The sequence below is a fragment of the Ornithorhynchus anatinus genome, chromosome X1, assembly GCF_004115215.2.
Source record: "Ornithorhynchus anatinus isolate Pmale09 chromosome X1, mOrnAna1.pri.v4, whole genome shotgun sequence".
NCBI lineage: Eukaryota > Metazoa > Chordata > Mammalia > Monotremata > Ornithorhynchidae > Ornithorhynchus > Ornithorhynchus anatinus.
This window is the reverse complement of record NC_041749.1, coordinates 19,991,797-20,013,068: the sequence shown is the minus strand read 5'-3', so window position 1 is coordinate 20,013,068 and position 21,272 is coordinate 19,991,797. Positions and strand designations below refer to the sequence as shown.

The window sequence follows — 21,272 nt, the reverse complement described above, 5'->3', positions numbered from 1 at the left end:
TGTTATATTACAGTCTCCCAAGTGCTCAGTAGAATATTCTGCATACAGTAAAAATTCAGTAAATAAAATTGATTGATTGATTGTTGCCAGGTATAAAAGCCACGAGTTTGCTTCTCTCCCTCATCTGTGGCCACTAGCAGCTGTCTGTGGGAATAATGCCACTTTCCGGGTCAGACTTCAGACAGGCGTGGTGTCAGTAGCGGCAGGTGGATATGGATCTCCCAGACTCTGGCAGATGTCACTAATTCTGAGCACCCCTAGTCAGTAACAAAACCCATTCCTGAGGGCAACCCCAGAATGGAGAAGGTGGAACCTGCCCATCTCCCATCTATGTCCAGAGTGGCAGGGAAGGCACCTATCTCTCCAGAGAGGGAAGCGTCCTCCCCTCTTCAGTGGCTCTGACAAAATCCAGGTAATACTGCTGAACAGAGGGGCTTTGGGAAGCTCCTTTGCTCATGGGTTCCTGAAGTCCACCCCCATGGCATTTGCCCATTGTCTGGTGACAAGAAAGGCAAAGCTCCCCTCTTGGAACTGGAATAGTTGCCTGGTAATCTCTGTTCTCCAACATTTTTCCTTCTCATTTTACTTCTCATGGAAGGGATTTTCCTTGGTTTGTGGAGCTAACCTCCAGCTCTCGAGGGAAAAAAAACGCTGGCATTTTTCTCTCTGAACTATTAACCTCCCCTGTCTCCGGGCACCAGCATAAGGTAACCATCACATAACCCACCGGAGAATATCTGTCTGTCATTCTCACTCCTTCCCTGTTAGATTTGAGGGTGGGGGGTCATATCTTCTTCCTTTTCTATTGTACTCTCCCAAACACTTAGCTCTGCACATAGTAGGTGTACAGTAAATGCTATTGAATCAGGCCACAGTAGACCAGATGATGAAATTTAGACTTTATTTCAAAATCTGAATTTGGAACAAAACTTGAATACAGCAAACTATTTCTCCATTTGAGAGCACAGTGCATAGTCTTGGCAGCCAGCCGAAATCTAGATTATTTTCTTTATGAATTTTATGACCTCCAGCAGGGCCATTCTCTAAAATTCCATTAAACTGATAACTTTTTTTTAATCAAATACAATTTTTCTAAGACATGCTTACATTCGTCCCAGAGCCACTAAGGCTGGTGTAGTTGGGGCCATTGGATAACTAACAACAGTTACAATCATTTTAATGGTGTCCTGTTTTCTTTCCTCTCGACTATAAGAGCCGGTACACCATGGGGCTACTTGTGCAAATTACCCTGATATCCGATGACTTAAGTATATATTTTGGACTGAATTATTCTGAGAGTTTAAAGCCAAAAAGCTCAAACAAAATCCATCTGAAATATCTCCTGAGGGCCTGAATGATCTAGAAAATTAGCGCATTTCTATTTGCATGTTCAGTATCCTGAAAACTAACCATTTAGTCCTGCCAACTGGTTCCTCAGTCCTGGCTCCTGGTGAGGGGTTAATAATGGAGGAAAAGAGTCTCCTGTCTTCTCCAGTGACCTACTTCCCTCCCCTACAATCTATTCCGGTCTTACTCCCATCCCACACGTAATTTTTACTAACAGCTTGAATGAAATCAGGCCAGGCAGTTCCAGTGATGGGAGACTTGTTATAATAAGAAGAAAATCCAACAGCTTTGTGCTGATGCACCTACAGGAAGGCACTCATTCTGCCATTTGTAGTGTTGCACTGTTTACTGAAGAGACGGGAGAGTAGAGGAGAGAGGGTCCAGGTTCCTCTGGGGTTGGTGAAGACAGAAGAGAGGGCTGAAGGGATGTTGCAAAGGAGTATGGCTGAGGGGAAGCCCAGTCTATGTGAGGGTGGGCACAACTCTGCCAGTCCTCTCTGGACAGCCTTTAATGTTCAGGAGAACATTGGTGGAGAAGAGCCACCATTCAAATATTCATTCATTCATTCATTCAATAGTATTTATTGAGCGCTTACTATGTGCAGAGCACTGTACTAAGCGCTTGGAATGAACAAGTCGGCAACAGATAGAGACAGTCCCTGCCATTTGACGGGCTTACAGTCTAATCTGTGGAGACAGACAAGAACAATGCTATAAGCCACTCACATCAATGGAAAAGGCACGTGCAGAGAGAAAAATAGGGGGGTTTATAAAATCACTCGCTGGGAGATTTTTGTGTGTTCCTGTTTCCAGGAAATGTTACTTTGTAGGTTGAATCAGGCTTTGTCTTTGCATCAAAGAATGGTTTGAACTCTCCAAAGAATCTACTAATCAAACATTCAGTGGCATTTATTGAGTACTTACTGTGTGCCGAGCATTGTGCTAAGCTTTGGGAGAGTACAATAGAAATAGAAAACACAATCCTAACTCTTTAGAAATTTGAGAAGCAGTGTGGTTTAGGAGAAAGAGCCCAGACCTGGGAGCCAAAGGACCTGAGTTCTAATCATTAATCAGGGACAACCTGATTACCTTGTAATAATAATAATGTTGGTATTTAAGCACTTACTATGTGCAGAGCACTGTTCTAAGTGCTGGGGTAGGCACAGGGGAATCAGGTTTTTCCACGTGGGGCTCACAGTCTTAATCCCCATTTTACAGATGAGGGAACTGAGGCACGGAGAAGTTAAGTGACTTGCCCATAGTCACACAGCTGACAAGTGGCAGAGCCAGAATTCGAACCCATGACCTCTAACTCCAAAGCCCATGCTCTTGCCACTGAGCAGCACTTAGAAGAGTGCTTGGCACATAGTAAGCACTTAACAAATACCATCATTTTTTAAATTATTTATTATCTACCCCAGGGAGTAGTAGGGTGCTTGACATATAGTAAATGCATAACAAACATCACTATTTTAATTGTTATCATTTACAATCTAGCGGGGGAAACAGATAGTTGGATGAATAACAGTGTAAGATAGGTACATAAATGGCACCAGGTTTGTGATAATTTAAATACTTATAAGGTATGGAAAAGCTGAAGTGGCAGTTGGGGGAAAATAAAGTGGGGAGATTAGAGATTATTCAGTGATGTCTTCCTGGAGGAAATATGATCTCAGAAGGGCTTTGTATATATGGAAGAGCTGTGATCCGTGGGATGTGAAGGGGGAGAGATTCCAGGCAGTGATAAGATGTGAGCAACAGGACAGAGGCCGGGGAGCTGAGAACAAGGTACAGTGAATAGTTTACCTCTGAAGAAATGAAAATTACAAGCTGGAATGAGAAAGAAATGGATAAATAAGAAGGAGAGAGATGACTGAGTACTTAAGGCCAATGGTAAGGAGCTTCTGCTTGAAGCACAGAGGGATGAGCAACAAGCAAGTTTTGAAGGCTTCTTGAGTGGGGAGAGATGATCTGTTGTTCTAAGGACCCTACCTGGGTTTCTGGAGCTAGGGATGGGATGAGGTTCATCAGATAGCTGATGTGGGCCAGCTCTTTATATGTGAGCTCCAGGAAGCCAGACAGCACTGTCCCCCACACCCTCTTCCCCACTTCAATGGCCTCTATAGTTATTCCCAAGGTAACTGTGGAAATTTTGACTGGTTCCATAATACTAATAATTATTATGGTGTTTGTTAAACACTTACTATGTGCCAAACACTGTTTTAAACGCTGGGGTAGATATGAGGTAATCAGGTTGGACCCAATCCCTGTCCCACGTGGGGCTTACAGTCTCAATCCCCATTTTAACAGATGAGGTAACTGAGGCAGAGAGAAGTGAAGTGACTTGCCCAAGGTCACACAGCAGACAAGTGCCAGAGTTCGGATTAGAACCCATGACCTCTGACTCCCAAGACCGTGCTCTTGCCACTAGTCCATGCTGCTTCTCTGGTCAGTTAAATCTCCATGCTGCTTCCACCTTGTGGTTTCATGACCTTCCTAAAATATCAAGGAGGGTCGGAGGAGTGGTGAAGCCTGAAACTCAAGACAGCAGACCAAAGGTCTTTCCTACTAGGCTCTAGACAGTGATAATCACCAGAAATTTTCACCAAATGTAAAACAAGTGATGAACAGACGAGCCACAATCCCCACAGCTTGGAGAACAGAATGGTGCTGATGGAAATTAAGTGCAATTAACTTAACTAAGCTGTCAAAAAGTAATAAGTACTTGCTCTCTGTCACCTGCACCCTTTCTTGGTGGTAATAAGGGTGACACATCTTAGGAAGATGAGGATAAAAGACCCCATAATATGGCTGAATCACAGATCAAAGGAAACTCGATAACAAGGGATTCCAAATGAGCCAGAGAAAAATTTCTTGCATTTGCTTGATGTCAGAGAGCGACTGCTTTCTAGTATAACCCACTAGTCAGATTAAAGATCAGAAAGTGACTTTTTAAGAGATTATTTGTATTTTCTTGATTCAATGGAAATGGAGCAGTGGTTTTAAAGACAAGACACCCAGGAGATGTGAATAATGAGAGCAAAGGGCTATCTGTCTGTTTGGCCACAGTCTCAGCAGAGGCAGTTTGACAAGAAACTTTCATGAATGTACTAGTGCAGTAGAGTTCTGAACTCAGTCAGTGGCAGGGAGTTTCCCTTAGAGAAAGACTTCTTGCAGACAGATGATAAATTGAAATGTCTGAATTCCAAATTAAATGCCCAGTCAATGACAAACGGCAACTCCTGTGCCTAGAAACAGAAGTGATGGAGATCCCTTCTAATCTTTCATTTCCAGCCACCAGGTAATTTATTGGGATCTATTGAGATCACCATAGTCCGTTCAAAAAACCGAAGGCTATGGGGAAGGCTGATAGGCTTCTACTACAAACACTATTAATGGAGAAAAATTAACATATCTTCCAGGACTGATTTGGAATACCAACCTATATGGCTCTTTATTGTTTCCTTCCTCTCCCTATTATGTGGTTTGTCAAGTCATCGAGCAAATAAAAATTCCAGAAGCATTTCTCTTCCTACTCCGGTTGGCATAGTTTTGCCTCACTGCCAGCAGCATTTTAGTTCAAACTGAATGCCAGCTCTATTATTTAGGGGGTTTTCTTGGGAGAAGCTCTTTAGGTGGCTGGAATAAGCTGCCCTGCCATTTCATGAAGTCAAAGGTCTTTGTGAACATGTTTCTTCCCAAATTTTAAATATACTTCATTCTTCAGTTCAAAACAGGAGCGGTGAGTTTAGTCCAGTCCTTTCAAACTTCCAGGAACTCACTGATACCAGATTTTTCTGCAGTAAATGAGAATGCTAAACAAAAATGCAATTTGCTTTGCTGCTATTTAGACATACCATTTGCCCTGGAATGCCAGTTCCTTACTAGAAATCCACTGTATTCTGAATGGTAAGTCTGCAATAACACTTCAGTAATGTCAATTCAACACCTAATAAATTGTTTAAGTTTCTGCAATAATGGAGACACCATTTTCTTTAATATTGGCAAAATAATCAATTGCCCAGAAATCATTGTCGGTATGTAGTGATTTCCTATTCTAAATCCGATTGAGAACTCTCAGTCAAAACAGGCTCAAAGTCTGTAAAGTGTAAGAAAATCTCTTAAACCTAAAGCTCCCATTCTCCATGGTAACAGAGAACATCATACAGCCAAGGTTTTATTTTTCCCAAAAGGGTCTGGGAAGAGCAGAAACCTTTGAAGGCATGGATTTAATGAGCAGGAAAGAGTACCTTGCCTATTCTAGGGAGGAGTCTGGAGAAATATTTTCAAAAGTTGTGATGGTGACTGCAAAACTGTTGTGGGCAGGACAGAATGTGTCTGTTATATTGTACTCCTCCAAGAACATAGTACAGTGCTCTGCATAGAATAAGCACTCAATAAACGATTGAATGAATATATGAATGAATCAATGAATAAATGAGGGACTGGGGTCAGTTTAAAGAGGGACCAGGAGGGGCAAGGGCCTAGATTAGGATGGAGTTACCTGAGCTCCAACCAGGGGCACCAGCGCAGAATCCCCGGACAGTTTTCTTCAGTGAAGCAAAAGTCACCCCCAAGAAGCCAAACACCCAGAGAACCAGCAGGGCCACTGAATGGGGCTCAGCTCTGGGAGTCAGAGGACCTAGGTTGTAATTCTGGCTCCTCCACCTGTCTTTTACGTGACCTTGGACAAGACACTTCACTTCTCTGTACCTCTATTTTCGTATCTGCCGAAGAGGATGCAATTCCTGATCTCCCTCCTACTTGGTTGGGAGCCTCATATGGGACAGGGACTGGGTATCTGACCTAATAATCTTGTATGTACCCCAGCGCTTAGTACTGTATTTGACATAGAGCAAGTGCTTAACCAATATCATAATTTTTATTACATGTTAAAAAGCTAAGCATTCTTTAACATGGAGTTAGTAGGTGTTTATAGAATCTTGGAAAACTATATTTTTTTATTTTCATCTTCATTCTCTCTTCTTGTGGACTGGAAACTTCAGCTCTGGGAATATGGAGAAATGTGTGATTCACAACCTACAGGTCACCTTAGTCCTCACCAAAATTCTAAACGTCTGACCTTCTAAATAGTGGAAATTGATTTAAATTTTATTTGGCCCCTGCAGAAATAATTCCAATAGAGCCTTTTAAATCAGTTAATCAATGTAGAAATCTTTATCGAGCATCAACAGGGTGCACAGAATTAGGGTAGGGGAGAAGATTCTTCTGTTTCAAGCTTCTTTCTGGTTTCAATTAGTCCATGAGTGCAGAGAATATGGATGGAAGAACTGAATATTTTTCCTTTGTTCTTTGCTTATGAAGAAGCAGCTAACATGGGTTTTGGTATTTCTTGTGTCATTAGCAGGGCTTCTGTTTGACCTCTTCCAAAGCAAGACACTGAGGTGGGAAGGAGAGAAAGAATGGAATCATTCCACTGGGGTCACTGAAGCATTAAGAAGAATAGACTAGAAGGAGAAGGTATTAACCAAATGTCATGTATAAGAATACTTTAGGACTCAGCCCCCTCCTCTCAAGATCACACTTGGAGAGTTTCCAGTACACTACCAGTCTTGGCTACGGGAAGGCGAATCAACCATTTAATTTCTAGCTTGGGCAGTGGCTAGCGAGTGGAAGGCAATCTGCCACAGGTCAAAATTCACCTGCGCTGGGCAGCAAAGACATGGGAGAGAGTTGAGGGCAGAGACTCAAGTTTGCTGTGTGGAAGAAGACAGTGGTAAACCACTTCCATAATTTTAACAAGAGAACTCTATGGATACACCACCACAATAATGGCAGATGGAGAGTGGGGCATTCTGGGAGAGATGTGTCCATGGTGTTGCTATGGGTCTGAGACAACTTGATAGCATAAGACAAGACAAGGATTCAGCCCATTCTGACTCTGTGGATTTGGGGGCCACTCCACAACCCAGAAGGAGAAATGGGAGGCTGGACATCTGAATTCTGGCCCCTGAACCTCAGCTCTGTAACAAAACTTTTTTAACATCCTAGTCTCACAACAGAGTAACAGGAGAAGTGATATTTACTAAGGAGCAGCTCCTTAAATAGAAAGGACAGAAAGAATCACTGCAGCATATGTAAATGATTTGTATTGCAAACAATATTTAGTTTATATGTGAGGAGAGTTTATGGAATATGAAGTACTGTTTTCTTACTGCACCATCCCCAGGGGGAAAAATACCCACCAACAATTTGCAAGGGAACATTTATGTTTAATCTCATTTACATAAATGTCCTGGGCAATTTGTCCCAATTTGCCTCATTACAAATGATGTAAACATTGGTCGTAATCACAAACACAAAGGAACCATTTAAATGCCTCCTGATTAAAAAAGAGTTTTTATCCACAGTGACTTGAGAACATCTCTGAGTTTCTGAGTGGGCCCCAAAGTACAGCTCATTAAGTTATAATGGAAACTCTGACAGCAGCATTAAATTCTGAAGCAATTCCCCAGACGTGAGGGCAGTTTAACCAAGCCCTTGACCTACATAACACACATCAAGACATCCAAAAGTTTCATATGTCTTTAAACATATATTTAAAATTCTGAATGTCTCCTTCCCCTTGTTTTCCTTTTCTTCACCACCTCCAATTTATATATTCACCTCCAATTTATATATCTAGTTTCTAGATATGATTTTTCTCATCCATTTTAATATGGAATAAAATAACATTAAATAAAGCCAATGTGCACCCAAACACAGATGTATACACTCATATATTTCAAGTGTGCCAGGCCTTGTCTTTTGCAGCAGTGCTAATAGGCATGCAAATGTAGAAAGGATTCATGGCATTACTGCAGCTCTGAATCAGCTACGCTAGATTTCCAGCCCAAAGGATGTGAAGTACCAATTAAATCCCAATTACAGTGTCAATGTGGAAGGAGGGGGGCTGCTTCCCCACCCCCGTTCTTGGTTGGTGACTTTTGTTTTGTTTTGCTTTTTATGATATTTGTTAAGTGCTTACTGTATACCAGGAGCAGTACTAAGTGCTTGACACAAACAAATCAAGTTGGACACAGTCCTTGTCCCAGAGGCCGAGAAGTGAAGTGATTTGCCCAAGGTCACTAGCAGACTAGTGGCAGAGCCAGGATTAGAATCCAGGTCCTTCTGACTCCCAGACCAGTGGTCTATCTACTAAGCCATGCTGCCTCTCCTTTGTGTTCCCCCATGACCCTCATAGCCAGGTCAATCACATCAGGTAATTGGTGCTAGGATGCCGGGATGGCTAGGGAGCAGAAAGTTCCACCCCCACTGCCCACAAGCACAAAGTAAAGACAGGATCTGGGCTGCAGGCCAATCCCCGCAGGCTTTAACTCCTTTCTCCCTTCCCAACCTGGCTCCCCTGACCCTGTCCCCAGCCCACCATCACTCTGCCCCAAGGAGTGGCAGGAAGCAAAGGAATGGGTGAGGGGTGGAGGGATGTGGGGGTTATGGAGCCCCCTCTGCCTCAGAGACCAACACACCTGCAGGTTAATTGACCCAACCCCCTTGCTCAGACAGGTATGTAGGCTGACTTTATAAATATGGTTGGGTTCTGGTGTGGGGTACTGGTACAAAATACAGTAACAGTGCAGGCCTCTAGCCAGGGTGCTCACCTCTGAAAGGTGGTGATTAGGGCCTGACTTGATCCACTCATATCTCGCTCCACATCTCCCTTTGCAGCAAAGAAAGGACAAGGGAGTGAAAGGAGGGGTGTACATGGCTGCTAACAGTAAGAGCCTATCAAGAGCCAGCGGCCGCATCACTTGCAATACTACGGTTGCGGTGATAATCAGCATTGGCAGGTCAGGGTGAAGAATGTTCTTCAGGAGAGGGGAGAGCTTGTGGTACTTGAGAACCATGTTTGGGAAGTAGTTAATAGAGACAGAAAAGACCAGGCAATTATAGCAGAGAGCTGAGAATCAGGCCTGTCATTGCTGAGAAATCACTCACTCTGTGGCCTTGGGAGAGCCTCTTAACCTCTCTGTGCTTCGGTTAATTAAGGGAGTGGTAATTTAATGAGTTTCTAATAGTGATTATACTTGGGATTGCCTTTTTGTGTTTTCAACCCAAGGGCTCCAACCTCAAGTTGACTTCTCTACTTCCCTTCCAACTTCAAGGTCAGGAGAGCGGGTGGGGTAACACGGGAGAATGGAGATAGAGTTCTCACTTCTAAAATGGTAACTGGAGTACCCTATATAGGGACAGGTCTTATCCCACTCATTTTCTCAATCGTCCCCACTGTCCCCCTGCCTCGATGTAAGACTGCCCCTAATCTGTCCCATATATGTGGAGTCTATCTTGATATTAGAAATCTGTAGCAGTTAGAGATCTGTTAGGATGGAAGTTTATGGTTACTCTTATGCCTAGAAGAAGAGATCTTCTCTTCCCTCCTCCTCCTTCAATGCAGGCTGCCAGGATGAGGCTTCCTGCCCTAGGGAGTGTGGGGCCTTGGGCTTAGGACCTCTCACATTAAGGGTTAGTGCAAATCAGCCCATGCTCCATGAATACAGGAAAGTCATTATTCACCCTGGCAGGGTATGCATTGAGGTCCATCCCTCTCTGCACTTGGTCTATCCTAGACCTCATTGATTGGAGGGCATCACTGCACAGGTTTTAGAGTTGCTTTCCATATGTGCTGGAGAACGTAGGCACCCTCTGAACTTTGAAGAGGGGACCAGAGATGGGGCCAGACTGGCCCACTGGGAGCCTGGGAAAATCCTGTTGGGTCAGTGGGTGGGGGCACTGTGAGATTTGCTGAGACCCATCTCTATTTGGGAGGCTCCTTACATGCCTGGAGCTCAAACCTCCTGGAGTCTGTTAGGAGAGGAGGAGGAGGAAACAGAATCTTTCCTCCCCTTTCCTAAGCATTTTTGCTGAGATTTTTCCATCATAGTTCTGGAACCCATCCCACCCTGATACACTTTGCAGAGGAAAAAAAGCAGTACCTATCCCAGCTGCTGGAAGGAAGAAAAACCTGGCTACTGTAACTTTTAACTGGGGGTATTCTTCTCTGTAACCAGCATTTGGTCTGGACGAGGACACCCTAATGGACTAACCCTCCTGATTCTCTTCCTCTTCTCTGCCATCCTTCTTCTTCCCCCCTCACCCAACCCAAATTGAATCCCAAATAAGACAAATTGGGTGGTAAAGAATTTAGACTGCCTCACACCCATTCACATATACAAAGTATGCCACAGTGTGTTATCTCTGTATTTATCTCTTTTGATTTATACCTCTGACAAAAGATTTTCATCAAGTTTTATGTGCCAAATTGCTGCTAATCCTAAATTCCATGAATTGCAAGATCCTGTAGCCAGGGACTTGGAAATTCTCCACATACCCAGGCCAGTCCCTTGCATCCAGAGGGAGCTCGTGAATCCCTAAGAAATTCCAGGGATTGGGGTGCCTGCCTCATTCAGTTGCTCGGTAAATATCTGTCAAATTTATTTGCACTACAAATCCAAGCCTGTGAAGAGGAGGGCGGCAGGGGGAAGAAACGATCCAGGGAGCCATGATTTTACAAGAAATCCAATCACCAACAGCCAGCCATGCCGAACAAGTGAGAATGAAGCATTTACTTTTGAACCAACGAGGGGTGGGAAAACCATAATCGATTTGCTGATTCTGGAGCCCTGAGAAAAGTCACTAAATAAACTTGTAAAAACAGGGCGTCTGTAGCCCCACTACCCCAAAGGAGCAGAAATGAGAACCAACAATTCAAATCAATTGGGTGCAAAATAGGTTTGGAAACAACTCAAAATCTAAATCAATTAGCAATCCAGCAATAGAAATGGAGACCTCCCAGCCCTAAAGAAAAGTCTCATTCTGTCCAGTGCAAGAGAAATAGGAGCCAGCCGTATCTCTCCCATCTCCATCGTGTTTCAAAGCAGGATTCCTCCCCACACTCAAAGGAACAGCAATCAAAATCCTGTCCAAATGACCAGAATGCTAAGATCTCCTCAGCACAGCACCCAGAGCCCGACATGCCTGCACCACACGCTCTATTAGAGTCCTTGTCAAGCAAAGGCAAGATTATATGACTCTTGGCAGCCCCAGGGAGTTATCTCAGCCTTTCACATTGATTCAATCAACTTTCCTCCATGCTCGTCTTAAATCTCTGAGTATTTCCATTTCAGAAAAATCCTCAGAATGAAAGCAAAGAGGGCTACAAGTCCCCACTCTACTCATGAGAGCTTGCTAACCAGTATGTGCTCTGCCTGTGTATAGACATGCAACCTCTTCTCTGCTAACACTTCCACCGTATCATCCATTCAGGTCACTGGGCCCTTCCCTCTACCCCAAGTCTCTCCATATTCTATGCTATTTCAGGATTTTTCACATCAGGATTCCCGTCAGTGGGAGGAACATGATTAGGCTGGGAATGGGTCTGCCATCTGAGTCTTAATAACTTTTCTTCCTTTCTCTCTGCTTACGATAAAAACGAATGATAGCCTTGATGCTTCTCATCCTCCAGACCCATCAGCAGACATCTCGGGGTCTCCTCTCCAGAGAAGACCATCCAGGGGAGACAACAGCAAGTGGTCTGTCTTGGAAGGAGCCTGGGCTGGTCAGGGCCCGTGGGGATAGAATGGGAATCATCTGCTGGAATCTCTGCTCCGGGGGCTCTTCAGGACATACATGAGAGAGGAGATCAGCTTGTTTTGCTCTGACCGCACCTAGCTATCCCTTGCCCTTCTTGGGAAACAACCTGGCTCCTAAGATGTTCACCAGGAAGTACCGGTTGAAAAAGCCCTAAAATCTCCCCTAAACTGGGAGTCCTGTGATGGAAAAGGACTGGGGCTGATATGATTGTGCTGTATCAGCCCCAGCATTTAGCATAGTGCTTGGCACATGATAAGCACTTTTATGAAAAATGATTATAATTATTATTATCATTTACAGGGTCTCCATCCTGCCCTAAATCTGCGCCTGAAACTTAGGCTGAGAGGGAAGGGAGAATTACCGATCCCCAGCTTTATATTGGACAGTCCAATTCAACTGAATTGTCCCCTGCAGTACAATCTGGCACCAATCCCGTTACATCTGGAATTAGAATTTTCAGTGTCAGGCCTCTGTTCACTGTGGCTATTGCTGCTGGGTGCTGTGACTAACACACAAACCACCCCTAGTCACACAAACCTGGGAGAGGAGTGATGAGGCTCAGGAACAAGTGGGAGGGCAAGTGACCTCCCCAGAGAACTCCCTTAGGCCCCCAAGATGGCGCAAGAAATGTCATCACGTTACCCTGCACAAAAATCTAATTACAGTAGAGTCTTTACCTTCTAGAAATTTAATCCTTAAGAGAGATTCAGAATTCCAGAAATGTTTGCTAGGCATTGAGCATAACATAGGCTCTACCATATAGTTACACCAGCATCCTGCTTTCCCTACACTCTGACTTCCTGTGTAGTCCTATATCGACCCCTTTTCCATGCTTTATTTATCCAGAACTCAAACTGGATAAAGAAAAGTTTAAAGGCCCACTGGGTCCATGCCGGCTCACGTGTATAGATTAGGGAGAGAAGGGATGTGAGGAGGAGACTGGGTGGGGAACCATAGTAATGTGCTCACTCAGGCCCCATAGACCTAGTGCTCTGGGCCTGGTACCCAGTGATCCAGGACTCAGTTGGCCATGATCATCCTGAATACTCGGCCATCAAGTCCAGCATCTGCAGTCCCACAGGTCAGACCCATGGACTTGCTGTAGTTGATCTGTAGTCACCTGTGGATGAGGCAATAGCCCCAGCTCAACTGGGCTATCTCAGTCTAAATCACCATGCCAGGACATCAGCCCAGGGTCCTTAGTGGAGATCTGGCTAAGGACAAGCTACATCATTCAATAACGATATCCTCACCATAACCCAGGAAAAAGTGGGTGTGTGTGTATCCACCAGGGCTCCTGGGCCAAGCGGGGAGGAGGCAGCATCAATTGTGGTGGTGAAAGAGGAGGGGAAAGCTTCCCTCTCCTTGAATTTTTAGACATTTAGACATTAGAAAATTTTTAGAATTTTCTCGCAGCACCTTCTCTAGACCTAAACCTCTTTCCTACTCAACCAGCCCCTTCCTTCCAAATATAGCCAGATTTCTGGCCATTTTAGTGCCGCTCCTAAAATGTCATCCAGGTGAGGTCTGTAACAGCTCTTGGAAACCAGAAGTGGGTTAGGATCTGTGAAATTGAAAATCCCTTTCTTTTGCCTGGCTGCTGACATTAACAGAGCTTTACCTTAGATTTGGCTCCAGCCCAGGGAAACTGTCTAGGAATATTTTTTTTTAATCCCAAATCTTACAGTACCTTTGTGAAGATAGTTTTACAAAACACAAGTTCTTGATAAAACTCTTATCTCTAAAAGAATTTTACGAAAGAGCTGCAGCCTGTCCGTAGCGGACTAGCAACTTTACCCAGGCTCTGACCTGGAACATTAGGAAAATGCAGCAGACATCTAAATGTCTCTTGCAAGGCTCTCATCGAGGATCTAGAATACCTGTCGAGAGCTTAAAATCCCTTCCTGCAAGATAGTGTTTTTAAAGTGGAAACCCAAAGTTAATCTGTTTCACTGATGCTTTAAATCGAGCAGGGTGTTAGCCACCAGGAAGCCCAGATTAGAAAACACACCCCTGTTCCCTAAATTTCTAAACTAAATCTTTTTGCCTTTTCACTCCTTTTATTATTATTATTGTATTTGTTACAAGCAGTGTGGCTTAGTGGAAAGAGCACGGGCTTGAGAGTCAGAGGTCGTGGGTTCTAATCCCAGCTCTGCCACTTGTCTGCTCTGTGACCTTGGGCAAGTCACTTCGCTTCTCTGGGCCACAGTTACCTCATCTGTAAAAATGGGGGTTAAAAAAATGTGAGCCCCACGTGGGACAGTCTGATTAACCCAGCGCTTAGAACAGTGCTCAGCACATAGTAAGTGCTTAACAAATACCATAATTATTATTAAACACATACTACAAGTCAAACACTGTTCTTAGTGCTGGAGTAGATACAGGTAAATCAGGTTGGACAGAGGGTCATAGCCTAAGTAGAAGGGAGAACAAGATTGAATCCCCACTGAGACTGAGGCCCAGAGAAGTTAAGTGACTTACTTGTTCAAGATCCCACAGCAGGCCACTGGCAAAGTTGGGATTAGAATTCAGATCCTCTGACTCCCAGGATCGTGCTATTTCCACTAGACAACACTGCTCCTTTTTCTTCTTGCTTTCCAGCCATATAGCCTGGCCTTAGTGATCTACCTGTGTGGCTGCTCTGACTCAGCACTGTTGATGCTGTCCACTATTCAAACTGCAGGCTCTGATTCTGGAAGGCAAAATCATTTTTTCTCCATTTCTCCCTTCTGTCCTATGGCCGGACTCCTCAAACTAACATCTCTTCATGTCCACTGACAAGTGTATTGATCTCTCAATAGCTGACTGCGTAAACTAGCAAGATCGGAAATAAAAAAAATCATTTTTCACACATAATAATTCCCAGAACTGTTCAAAAATCTTGTCTGAGTAACTGGAATTCAGCCCTTGACTAACCCATTTGAAGCTGGATGAATGCTATGAGCATCATACATTAGTAATAAGAAAACTATAAAGACACAGTAGAAGATCTGACTGATTCATGTCAGTATTAAAAGGATACCCATTCTTTCCCCTAGATACCTTTAGAGAGAAAGTGTTTTCTAGATAGCCAGTGTTGAAAGGTAACGTGATCTTGGCTTACCAGAGGGCAAGGTCCCACAGACACTAATAAGAAAGCCCTGGAATGTCATGAATGACAAAGTATGTAGTAACTTCAGGTAGCTGATGTGTCTCCAATCCCTCCTCCTCCATTATGTTCTTAGATTGTGAGCTGTCTGGGGGGCAGGAACCAAGTTTAATTCCCGCCTCTGTTTACTTTCCCACTGCTTAGTACCGTGTACTGAATAGTGTAAGTAATAAACACTGCTATTATCACTGCTACTGCTGCTATTATCATTACTATTACTAAAGCAATTAAGAAGCAGCATCACCTTTTGGAAAGTTCACGGGCCTGAGAATAGGCGAGTGGAGTTTTAATTCCAACTCCACCACCTATCCGCTATGTGACCTTAGAAAAGTCATGTAACTCCTCTGTCCCTCAGTCACTTCATTGGTAAAATACAGATTAAGACTGTGATCCATGTGAAATATGCACTATGTTCAACCTGACTTTTATCTACCCTGGCACTTAGTACACTGTCTGGAACATAGTAAGTGCTTAACACACATGCCAGAAAAAAAACCTGTTTTTATTAGGACACATCCCTGAGCCTGCACAGACCCAAGCTTGCTGAGTTCTGGGTCTCCTGCATCAGTTCAAAACTGCAACACCTTGCACCTGGAAAGGACAAGGAATTTTTCCAGGGCTTGTCTTTAACACTTTGCTGTCATATTTGGCTTGTCATCCAGGCAGGACAACACATTATTCCTGTCTTCTATGATGGAGTAACACTGTCTCTGAGGCTGCATGAGCCCAAAGACACTCTTGGCATTCCTTTCCACATAGTGTACAAACAAAACGTAATTCCGACAAGGCATGAGAGGAGAATGGATGTTTTTGCCTAGGCAGTGACATTTATTTCTCCAGCTCCTGAAAGTTCACTGGTCATGTTAACTCATTAATAAGTCAGGGATGGATGGAAATTGTCATTAAATAGAAGTAACTACAGGGCTGAAACTTGGCGACTCTTGTAAAATCAGAACCTCAGAGCAGAAGATCAAAATTTGGATAAAAGCTAAAAACTTAAGTTCTATCCAGTAAGGAGGCAGTCTCAGAAGAAGAAGAAATTGCAAATTCAAAAACATGGGGAAAATGGGGTCCCCAAAAGGAAACAAAGGGAGGTGGGGGAGACAGTTATGGAAAAGGGAACAATGGTTTGCTTTTCTGCAGATAGATACAACAGATAGGTGGTGTGAGCACCTTGTCATTGCTATTAGCATATACCAGATGTAACAGTTAGCCCAGCTGCTGCAGCCTAAGACCTCATTTCCCCTATTTGTTCTCCCTTCTATGTTGCCTATGCACTTGGTTCTGTTCCCCTTATGTATATATCCATCTGAAATTTACATTAATGCCTGTCTCCCCATCTAATCCGTAAACTCTTTGTGGGCAGAGATCATGTCTACTCTATTGTACTATCACAAGTTTTTAGTACAGTGCTCTACATACAGTATGTGTTCAATAATTACCACTGGTCGAATGATTGATTGATTGTCACTGATTGATCACAGCCCCACTTTCACTGTCAAAATAAGCTTGGAGCTGTCTCCGTTACCAGGTGCTTCTCACTTTGAGTCAGGCTTGATCCTTGTAACACACCGGATAATGGGAGCCTGAGATTAGCAGAGAACTTTGAAGTAAAATGACATTTTCTTTCTCACTACAGCAACATTCTTGAAAGAAGAAAAGATATATGATGGGAATCAATCTGTAATCCTCTTCAAATCCTTTTGTTTTGGAGGAAATGGGAGGGAGGATAAAATACAAAAAGGAGCAATTGTGAGTTAACAATAATAATAATAGTAATAGTCTTTATTGAGTTCATTCTATGAGCCAAATAACTATACTGAGCAATAGGGTAGATATAACAATTAATTTAGGCCTTTGAGCCACATTTGAGCTCCAAATCAGAGAGTAAGGAAGAACATGTATCATCCCCATTTTACAGATGAGAAAACTGAGGCCCAGAAAAGTTAAGTGATTTGCCCGAGGTTACCTGGCGGGTCAGCGGCAAAGCTGGGATTAGAACCTGGGTTTCCTGACTTCTAATTCCATGTTCTTTCCAATAGATCCCACTGCCTTCCTTTGATGCCTTCCTTAGTGCCATCTTCTTGGGACAGTCTAAATGTATCCTAGGAGTGCTGCCTTAGAAGAGAGATTAAGTGATCCTCAGAGAGACTGGAGCAAGCAATTCTGCCTTAGCAGATTCTGCCCAATCAGTTGATTTAGTGGAAAAGCCTAGGGGTAGAATTATTTCCATTATTTTCCAAACCTTATCTATTTTGGAGCAGTTTGAATTTCACTGAGCTGAGATGGTGGACAATTTTGGGATGATGGGAAAGGGCTCTAGGCTTTGTTTTCTGAAATGTTTTCAGGAAGATTATTCCATCCCTACTGGAGAAACAGGAAAGAGATTTCTTTGCAGTCAGTTCTCTAAAATGGCATCTGAGTGTTAGACACCATGTAATGTGTAAACTGCCCTCTGAGAGCCAGCCTCTAAAATATAAAGCTGGTCAGGCTCTTGGTTTCTTAAAATAAAAGAGAAAAGGGAAAGGAGCAGTCTCATGCCCAGGGCACCAGCGTAGTTTTCAAAATTCCAGAAGGCAGCTAGGAGAAGGCATTGTTCTGCTGTTGTATTTTACACTGGCTTGAGAAGGAGATGGCTCACTGGATGGAAAACAGAGCAAGAGGCAGTGTCAGGCAAAGAATGGAACTGGCAAAAGGTGCAGGCTTGTACTGCTGCGGCAGTGAAGCTGCCAGTAGACAAACCCCTGGGTTTTGGAAGGATGAGAAGGGGAAGGGGGTGTGCCCTGAAAGTTTAAAACTCTTAAAACACTTCAAAGAGTGAGAGTTGATGGATCTATGCATCTTTATCCCAAAGGGCAAAATTTGTCTGTTTGGCTGGCCCTCCTTCTGGCTGCCAGAAGAAGATGGACGTGTCTGTAGAATGTGAGAAAACTAAGAATCTTAGCAACTCCTAGCTGCTGTTTCTTGAGTATTATGTTCTCATTTTTTTTTAATCCAACAGTAGAGCAATTGGTAAAAGTATTTTCTGTCACAATTCAACATAGGTCACATAGACTAGGCAGTAGAATTATAGTACAGGCTTCCTGGAACACAGCTCCTGATTTGCTCAACTGGCAGCGAATGTCTCCAATTCAGACCTGACTTTCCGGATTCTGTGGATGTCTGGGTCTAGGTAAATGAGCAGATGGATGAATGAATAAGTATCTGTTTTCCCTTAGACCCTGACACCCACGTGTGACATGGACTGTAGCTGAACTGATTAACTTCTGTCTACCCCAGTGCTTAGTACGGTGTTTGACATATAGTAAGCACTTAATAAATTCCATGAATTGTTATGAATGAGTGAATGGATGAGTGAGTGGAATGATAAAATGAGTAAATGGGTGGAAATGACCGAAAAGATTTTGGAGGTCAAATGATATTTAGGGTTTCTTAGACTCAGAAGGGAACTCAAGGAGGTCATGCAACTGACAGGTGCATTTGTGCAATTCAAATTCTTTGTGCAGAATGAAATTGAAATTTCTCCTGAGAAGTTCATTTGGGGCCCCAACTATGTCCTGGTGTGCACAGGACACACCATTCTTTGGAGAAAATTAAACAGTGTGAGTACTCTAATATCAGCACTAGACTGTCTATCCCAGAAAATAATCTGCAAATTTTGGATTAAAAATATACCTTGGCCTCAACCCACAAGAATTTGTTAGAGAAAGATTTTTGTCTGAATCCTCGATTTAACTGCCTCTGTTCTCCCTTCTGTTTTCTGCATTTGTAGCCCTGTTTGACTGAGCTGGAGGTAGTTTGGGTAATGGGTGTTGTGATGAAGACAGGGGTGCTTAATATAGGCTGGGACTCTCCCCCAGGACTCCCATCTTGAGAGCTCTGAGATTCTGTCTCGGAGAATTGTGACAGGTTGGCTCGTAACAGAAGAGCTTTACTCCTCCAACCCCCCATTCCTCCCCACTCTCAAGTGTCCAGTTGTTTCATTTGGCAGCTTGATGTTTTCACACTCCTGGGCCTCCCTGGGAAATGTTAAGCCCTGGCAGAAAGCGTAAACTCACAGCAGGATTGTTAGCTGGGGCAAGCACACAAGGACCATGATGGATGGGAAGTTTACTCTTCCATTCCCAGATCTCACAGAACATCATCTGAATGTAATTTGGGGTTTCTTCTTTCTTTTAAAAACTGTAATAGCTTAAGCTGCAGAGTAAGTGCAGTGGTGATACAGGATACATCCATCTTTCTTATGAAGTGTGGGCTTCATTCTGACTTGTGGGATTAACCATGCATCCCATATAGCATTTCCTCTACCCCCCAGTTTTCTCTTTACAGAATATTGCCTTATTGATATTTTACACTGGAAAGAAGAATATCATCCCTTCTATTTGTTAAAGTGGCAGTGTCTGCTGCAGAACCTCTGAATTGGGGACAGGATGCTTATACAAATCAGGAGATTTAACAAGTGGGTAGGCAGTTTCTCTTCACCATGATACTGATTTTCACTAGGTTTTAGTTGGCTGCTCGTATTTCCTGTTGGTAATCACCCATTAACAAGGGACAGTTTAGTTCATAATAAAATCCAAATAAATTAATCACTGGGTAGGGCTCTTGTCTTATTTCCTCTCAAAATTAATACTGGGACTCTTCCTATCTTAACAAGACTCATGGATCTTTACCCAGATCCTAAATAGCATCCAACTTTTATGTATGTCAGGGGAGAGAAGGGGTGTGGAGTTTCTGATGTCCAAAGTTCAGGGTCAGCATCAAATTAATATATTTTGAGTCCAAATGCAGCAGAGGGTGATAAACAGATAATGGATTATCGCTAATTTACCCTGGACTACTATCAGAAGGGACAGAGGAAAGGATAGTGGTGGCTTGTGTGTGTGTTCACTTTTCATCGCAATCACCCACCTGAGACCCTATCAGTGGAATCTCTCCTGCCTCAATTTATTCCAGAGCAATCTAGACTTGGGTGATGAGTCTATGACAGTGAGGATCAGGTCTGAATTACCTATGCGAGGTCCTCCACCTATCAACCTTCCCTCCCTGCCTGTTCGGTAATCAATCTATCATGTTTATTGAGCGCTTACTATGTGCAGAGCACTGCACTAAGTGGTTGGAAGAATACAACAGAGTGGGTAGACATGTCTGTCCACAGTGAGCTTACTATTTAGCACTATTGCCATTCATCTCTGTCATAGGCTCATTTCTCCAGGAAAATAGACTTCCTGGTTCTGTTCTGCAGTCAGCGGGCCACCTTCTTCTCCCTGTCCCTGGGGATCGCCTGGACAAGAGGTCTGGTTGTGTGTCTGCAGAGTCAGGGGAAGAGGCAATAGTAATTTGGTCAGATTAGAAGAAGTTCTGGGCAGGGATCCAGTCCCAGCTCTGAGCCCTCAGAATGCAAGTTAATCGGGTCTGAGAAGCAGCATGGCTTAGGGGGTAAAGCTTGGGCCTGGGAATGAGAAGGACCTGGATTCTAATCCTGACTCTGCCACATGTCTGCTGGGTGACCTTGGGCAAGTCACTTTACTTCTCTGGGCCTCAGTTACCTCATCTGGAAAATGTGGCTTAAGATCATGAGCCCCGTGTGAGACAGTGACTGAGTCCAACCTGATTAATTTGTTTCTGTCCCAGTGCTTAGAGCAGTGCTTGGTATGTAGTATGCACTTAACAAGTACCATAACAAGTACCATAAAAAGGTCTGAACAGTTAAGAAAGATTCTGCTGCTTCTGGAGCTCCCAGGCTTGTTTCCAGTCCAAATGAAAGGAGGAGTACATTTTAATGGACATCCTTTTGTCTCTGTTTGACAGCTAGGTTTGCCTGCCAAGGTCCAGGGCTCAGGAAACCAGGATAGTAGAAGGTTGGTAGTGCTTTCCTGGCACATGCCTCTGATCTGAAAACACTGACAGTGATTCCCCATCCACATCCCCCTCTGGACTGACTGGACAGTTGGGTTGGCTTGAGACCACCCAAGGAGGGATGACAGTGAAATGAAGAGGAAACATAGTGGATGAGATGACACCAGATCTCTGGATCAGGTCTGGAGGCTGGGCTAGTGGTGCATCAATTAATTCTACAGCTCATTGGTCACCAGGAATGGTCAACAGGTTATCCCTCTGTTGAATCATATCTAAGAGGGAAATGTCTAATGGAAGAATCTTTTAAGTA

The 21,272-nt window shown here is 43.6% G+C and overlaps 1 protein-coding gene and 1 long non-coding RNA gene across 5 annotated transcripts in view; one reads left to right on the top strand and one right to left on the bottom strand.

Annotated features, from left to right (window-relative positions):
• KCNIP1 (potassium voltage-gated channel interacting protein 1) overlaps positions 1–21,272 on the top strand; it is a 353,510-nt gene that overhangs the window by 226,360 nt on the left and 105,878 nt on the right. The window lies entirely within an intron of this gene.
• LOC120638055 overlaps positions 6,501–21,272 on the bottom strand; it is a 29,561-nt gene continuing 14,789 nt past the window's right edge. Inside the window, exon 2 of the long non-coding RNA XR_005659513.1 lies at positions 6,501–6,747. This is a non-coding gene — a long non-coding RNA (uncharacterized LOC120638055). The remainder of the gene's footprint in view (positions 6,748–21,272) is intronic.